The sequence below is a fragment of the Corvus kubaryi genome, unplaced genomic scaffold (genome assembly GCF_017639235.1).
Source record: "Corvus kubaryi isolate FWS band 111438036 unplaced genomic scaffold, C.kubaryi_AGA036_p1.0 37398, whole genome shotgun sequence".
NCBI lineage: Eukaryota > Metazoa > Chordata > Aves > Passeriformes > Corvidae > Corvus > Corvus kubaryi.
Window position 1 is genome coordinate 43,978,747 of NW_024581137.1, and position 7,089 is coordinate 43,985,835.

Here is a 7,089-nt window from a genome sequence, read left to right on the forward strand (position 1 = left end):
CGCAGCGGGGCTGAGAAATGTTTGAAGGAGTTTTGTCTCTCCTTTCAGCTGGAAAAGGAAAGGCATCGGCGGCGGCGGCGGCAGCGTGCACGTGTGATGTAAAGAAAGAGGGACTTTATGATGCTGGCTGGTTGGAGCTCAGTAGGATACCGGGAAAGGCTGACAGGATCAACAGGGCGCTTGTGGAGTGGTGCACAGAACCGCTTCGGCCCAGAGCCCCCTAGCTGGTTAGGAGACACTGAGTACTCACCTTGGCTTAAATGGGTCAGCAGTGGAGTTCCAGCTTGCCCCGACTCGTCCAAACTCCAGAAAGCAATACGACGTTTAGAAAGGGGGGAAACAATGAGGTATTGTGATTAATAGGAGAAAATTGAGTAGGGTATGCTGATAGTTATCAGCGCAGTGCTTGTAGGGTTTTTACATAGAGCATGGATACCCAGTGCTGTAGAGCTGACTACCTTTGCATCCATTCTACTAATAAGACTTCTTGAAGTCTGATGGATCATGATCATGGACTATGACTCTTTGTTAAGAGAGACTTAAGAGGTCTTTCAAAGACTGAGTGTACTCGAGTTTATTACTTGGCAGGGGGCAGCAGCATGAAGCCTGGGAATGAAAGTAGGAAGTGAATGTTACTCACTTAGTTTTGATATTGTGTCTTCGATGGTTATAAGTGTCATCATAGACTGATCCTAGCTCAGATAGCAATCTCATGTGCTGAAAGACATTACTCTTGTCCTGGTTGGTACCTGGTTCTTCTGGCTGTGCAAGCACTCCCCCTGGTATGGAATATGTTCTGAACAAGTCTCGTTATTTTTATAACAGGTAATTGTGTTTCTGGAAGAGTAAACCAAACTGTATCATACTGAAGAATGTTCTAAGCTTTAATTAATTAAGGCTTAATTAATTAAGATTAATACCTTAATCTCTTGCGTTCAGAATTAAAGCAACAGCCACCAGAAAACTGATACCACTCTTGACTGATTCACGTGTCTAATGAGGTTTATGACAACAGACCTGTGTGCAGTGTTACTACACTGAGGTGTCATTACCTCAGACCTGAAAGTGCAGTTCGAGATGAGGATGTCCTGTCCGCTGGCTCTCTCGGCTGCCCTGTGTAACCAGCAGTGGCAGAGGTCCAGCCTGAGTTTTCAGAGAAACAGTCCTGGTTTCTTTATGGTCTTTTTGGAGCCTTCATGAGATAGAAGTGCTTGTTCTGGAAACTAGGAAGGAATAGTGGTGATGTGCTCAGCTCCTGAAATACAGGCCTGACATCTGTTCCTGCCAAGAGATGTTCTTCCCTGGTGGGGCATTGAGAGGCTTGAGATGTCATCCTGTTTTCCTCTGCCCCCTGAGGCTGCAATAAAAGGGTGTTGGCCTGGTCCTTAAATGCATCTGGCCGTACGTAATGGCATGGTGAGATGAACTAGAGTAGAGTGCTCTGTTTCAGTTCTGCTTTGTTTACCTGTCTGAAGGCTTTGTTAGATGTTACGGTATTAAGTGAGATGCAGTTAAAATTCTTATTTGCTATCCTGATAGGAAATATGCTTCAGCTTTCACTTGAAAGTAGTTGAGCATTAACTGTAATGCTTAAAGAGCTGTATCCTAGCATGGCTGTGCATGCATGGCCTGTAAGTTTATCTGGACATATCATTATTAACCTCCCTGATACAGGCAGGACCGAAGTGTCTGTCCTGTGTAGAAACTTCTGCAGTCACCAGAGGAAAGTCATGGGCTTTTTCACAGTAAAGCTCTGAACAAAATTCCTGTCTTCAGGTGAGTGTTAGCTCCTGCTAGGTGCAGCCTGCCTGTATTCCCCCAGGGAAATCATTTCACGCCCTTTGTTTCCCTAGAAAATTTATAGTTCCCAACTGCACTGCTCAGTTCTGAGTGGATGCAAACCATGCTGACTCATATGCTGAACTGCAGCCTTGCTCCACGTAAACACAAGCACACTTCTAAAATATTTAATTTGTAATGTCCTCTGTGGAGAGCTATCCCACAGCTCCTGGCATAATTCCCAGAAGCAGCAGATTCTGGGGTTCTGGGAGTTTCAAAGGCCATTGGTGCCCAGCGGGATAATCATCTGAACTAGTTCAGTGTAGTTTATCCTGGCACTGGGACAGTTCAAACTGAACAGGTATTTAATCTTGCTTAAAGCAAGTCTGCTTTGAACAATACATGGTATGTGTATGAACGATCTGGAGCCTGTTGGGACATGGCTGTCAGATCTACATGGAGGGAAATCTTTGTTATGGCAAGTACACTTTGGTGTAGATATACCTCATAACAATTTCTAAAACAACCTCTGTGGGCAGTTACAGTAAAATCAGGAATAAGCTATTAGAAGATTTGTTTTCTTAGTACTTCTGTGGCAAATAATGGTGGTAATTGTTTTGTGAAATACCCAAGTTTATATCCACAGGTAAAATGCACATTAAAAAAACTTCTCAGAAATACAGAAACTCACTCCCATTCATGCACACACAAATCCTTATTCTTTTAATTGAATAGAAATTACAGTATGTGATTTGGCTACAAAGGAAGAGAGTGGAACCAAAGAATGATTTCTAAGTACGCTTTTGTCTGTACCTGCTAAGTACAGTATTGGAGTTTTAAGATAAATATCTTCTCATTTAAAGCAGTAATTAATTCAGTGGCGACTAGTTGATAAGAAACTAGAGTTCTTTGGTTCTTTTGTGGGTTTTAAAATATGGGCTTGTTTTTTGGTTATTTTTGTGAGCTTGGTTGAAAGAGTGATCCATTACGATAAGTACAGAGAATAATTTGGGAGAGGTTCAGTGCATCTCATGGATGGTCTAGATCATTCCCATATCATTTGCTTGGGTGGGTTGACTGCCAGTGCATTACCTGTAATTGTTAAGCATCATCTGTTTGCTGAGCTGTGCTAAGCTTCACTGAGGTAATAACTCATCCCACCATCCTGCAACGTTTTAAGCTTCCATTCTTAATTTTTTATTTTGAGAACAAGATTTTAGAGGCACTAGAGTAGTGGGATGTGCTCAAAACTGGATAAGTCTGGGTAGCAGAAGTGGTTCCAAACCCTGGAGAAAAAGCTCCTGGTGCAAATGGGGCTCTGGAGCTCACTGAGGTCCCTTGGGGATACAAACCATTGCTCCCACTGCCACAACATGGCAGCACTTGCGTCTGTGTAGTGTCAGTGCAGCAGGAAAAGCAAATCTCTGCTCTTACCTTTACAGATGGTAGGATTTGAAGGTAGTGTGCCTGTCACTTCTTCTACTGCAGGAAGGGTACTTGACATAGTATTGGTTTTGGTACAAGAAGCATCTTTTCTGTGAGTATGATTCAAGGCTCAACTTAATGTCCGTCTTTATTGGAATGGGGAATTTCCTTAGAAATGTGGCTTAATTCACAAATTAATTTCACTAGAAAGACTTCTTTATCTGAAGACTGAAATTGAAGTGTACAGATGTGTCATTTTGTTGCTTAAGTGTGCTCAGAGACATGCTTGCCATTAGCAGAGTCCCCTTAGTTACAAGGTAGACTTATACCCCATATTTCAAGATCCTGCTTTCTATGATGGCTGTTAGTGGCATTTTTCTTTGAAAAGCAAAGGAAGTTAAAAATTGTGTCTGCATCTGTTATTGTTGCTATGACAGCTGTCTTTGTCCAGTTTTAACCATCCTATTCTAAGTAGCTCCTGACTGGGATTGTAACATTATTGGCTACAGGCAGAGGAAGCAGAAGTGGAGGTCTTTCAATGCTGTTGGCTTCACTCAGTCAAAAAATATTTCTTCTAAGTTACACTAGCTTTAATCAAGATACAATGAGTCGAAACATTCCATTACTAACTCTGTTTTCTTGCCTGGCATAATTAGGACTGGTATGGTTATGATATAAATTAATAGCCAGTTCCTTAGCACTAATTAATCGTGGTTTGTCTTGGGCAGGACAGATGCTACTGCTGATACTGTGCTTCTGAGACTTGAAAACTGGGAAGATCTCTTGAAATAAGGTGATGCAATTTTTGTACAAGGTCACGTACAAAGTTATGTTGTCTTCAGATGGCAATTGTGAAACAAGCGAGTGCTCCTTGCAACATGCTATCAGTTATTGCATAAGCAGGCACGAAATAAGGTCCACCCCTCTGTCTAGGTGATGTGCTAGTTGGATGTGCTGTCTTCAGCTGCCAACTTACTTTTACACTGATGTGCAACACCAGTGTAAAAAAGATGTAAAATAGTCTATGTTTATTCAAACCTTCCTTTCTAGCATACTGAATGTCTTCCTCTGAAGTGGATAGCTAACTTCTGTGTAGTCAGAGTCTATATTAAGAGTTTGTAAATGTCTGTCTTCCTAACGCTAGCTGGAAAATACTGTCACGAGAGAAGGTTTGTTGTGAGTTAGATGGCAACCTGTTAGTCCGAGTAACACATTGTTGGAAACTGTTGGTGGTAAAGTAGCAGCAGCTTGGAAAGCTCTGTGACCCTAATCCAGACTTGTTTCGGAGGGTTGCTTCTAAAACAGAATCTTGAACGGTTTAGTCCAGTTGGAGGGTCAGCTGTCTATTTTGGAGATCAGACTGCTGCCTTTTAAGATGAAAGCCGTATTTCATGAATATGAGCTCCTTTTTATCTGCTTACTGTGCCTTGTGTGAGGGAAGGAGCAGCTGTAGTCCATTCACCAGACCTGCATTTGGCTGTTGCTGCCATTGTGTTGTGTGTAAACATGTACCATTATTTTGGATCATATAGCAGCCTGTTCAAAAGGGTCTCGCATTCCCCAGCTGTTCTGCAACTTTTCCATCTCTGAGCTCGCCAGCTGCTTAATACAGGCAACTGTAGCTGCATTTGTTTCTCTGGTGTTAAGTATTAGTGGAGATAAAATTGACTTCTTGTTAAATGTTAGGTGCTGCGAGCCCCTCTCCTGCTTCAAATGGACTTAAAACAAAAGTAGACTATTCTTACTATATCGAAGTTGTTAGAAGTTTTCTTTGTCACTAGCTGAAGAGATTGCATAAAAATCGTTGTTTAGTAGATTTGAAACAAATATGAAATACAACTGTGTTTACATATATCTATATACACCCACAGATTGTAGCAGTAACTAATCTGAAAGAACTGGGTTACAAAAAGGTGTGCCTTAAAGCCATGTCAACAGCTCATTTGTTTAACCATTTCTCTGAACAATGTTCAGTTTAACAAGGCATCCTGTGCTCTCTTGTCAGCCAACCCTTTTGTTTGTTGAATCTGGGAACTTTTGTTTCAGTGGCAGCACTGCTCAGACTGGATGTCAAGGAAAAAACAGGGGCTCTTCAGTGTCTTGTATCCGCAGAGAGTGGTGAGTCCAGGTGAGGAACCACAGGCTGAGACCTGCCTTTTCCAGCCTGCTGTCCCTTCTGAGAAAGTGATAGTAAGTGTCTGGAAAATGTTTTGTGCGACTGAACTCTTACCTGCAGCTTTGAATCCATAGCTATCTGCCTGGAGATACAGAAGTTAAAAGAGTAAATTCAAGCACCTTTGGAAAAAGGAGGTAATTCTCTTAATGACTAAAGTTACTATTCTAACCATTTAACCTATTCTACAATGTCAGTTTGAAACTTTGGGTGAGGAGGAGTGTATCCTTGGTTGCTGCAAGAGATTGCTAAAGAGAGTGATAAAGCAAAGTTTTCAGAGGCTTGAGCTGGTGCCATTAATTAGTATTCCATACTCCCATACAAGGGGATAAATCAGGTATTTGCTTCAAATCATATTTAATGCACTTTGTATTTGAAGAATGTAAATTAGATTTTTTTATGGTTTTGCTATTCATTTCATGGTGAAGGAGACTGGAAGGGAATGACTTGTGCATTCTTGCTCCTGATAGCAGAAAAGGCTGCCTCTGCCCCAGGGTCCAAGTTACCCATTTTAACTGGCCTGAATACCCTATTATTCAGAGAGGAAATGTCCAGGTGACTGTAAATATATTTCTATTTTCCCCACCCTTTCACCAGGCCTGCTCTATCCTTGCTCATTGTGGCTTTCATGTTCATGTTAAACATCAACACTACCTAAAGTATGCTAGGATGACTCTGGCTTCATAATAGAGCCTTGACCTGTAAAAACAAAAGCAAAACTATAAAAAAAGTCTCTTGATTTAAGGTAGCATGTTTCAGGATCTGTTTTTCATATCTCCAAATAGCTGAGAGTTTGAAGTTTTCCATTCTAATGCTGGTGTCTTAAAAGAAGTTGGAACACTGTCTTTGGATAGATGCTTGCACTTGTTTTCTGGAAAGTTAATTTTTCAAAGTCAGTGTGGGAGCACTAAATAATTATTTGTCTGAAATACATAGCAGAAATACAGGGTTATAGTGTGAAGTGATCATAGTAGATACATAGTTCTGTTAGCTCAGCAGAGTAATAGATATTAGATTAAAATGTCTAGTTAACCCAGAAAATGTAGAAATGAATGTGTGTTCTGGATTTAATAACTACATGTATGAACAGTTCTTTAGAAAACAAGAAATAGGAGCTCTCTTTCAGAACAGCAGATTGACCACACTTCAAAAACAGAGGAAGACAACTGAGTGTGATACTGAGGGCATGGAGAGAGAGGTAGGGAATGGAGGAGAAACTTGTGTCACAGGGAAGGTTAGGGAGAGCATCTTAACATTTTTTTTTTTTTTTAAGTGCTGCTGATTAATTCATAACCCCTTTGGAATGAGTTTAGGGAATGGACATAGAGGAGTTGGGAGAAGTGGATTTTGAGAAGTAAGAAAGTAAGGAAGTGTTGGTTTTTCCTCAGTTGAACAGAGGAGGAAGACAGTATCTGATTAATAAGCAGTGCTCAATTATTGAAGGCTTTAGGAGAAATAAATATTCCTTTCACATAGAAGGTGGTGGGAAGTGAAGTGAAAAGACTTTAAATGGCCTTAAATTGCTTAAACATGTTTAAAATAATAGAGGGGAAAAAAGAAGGGATTACCCTCTCACCCACCTCCAAAGACTGTTTTTAATGAAGGTGGTGGGAGTTTTGGGAAGGTGTAAAAATAGAGCATTTGAGAAAGCTTTTCGTTAGGTGTTTTTCTTTCTTTTCTTTCTTTTCTTTCTTTTCTTTCTTTTCTTTCTT

The 7,089-nt window shown here is 40.8% G+C and overlaps 1 protein-coding gene across 1 annotated transcript in view; it reads left to right on the forward strand.

Annotated features, from left to right (window-relative positions):
• Positions 1–3,979: 3,979 nt before the first annotated feature.
• The window catches only part of SVIL (supervillin), a 129,703-nt gene continuing 126,593 nt past the window's right edge, over positions 3,980–7,089 (forward strand). The window contains exons 1-2 of the mRNA XM_042042977.1: positions 3,980–3,997; positions 5,251–5,332. The gene's annotated coding sequence lies outside the window, so the exon portion shown is untranslated. The remainder of the gene's footprint in view (positions 3,998–5,250; positions 5,333–7,089) is intronic.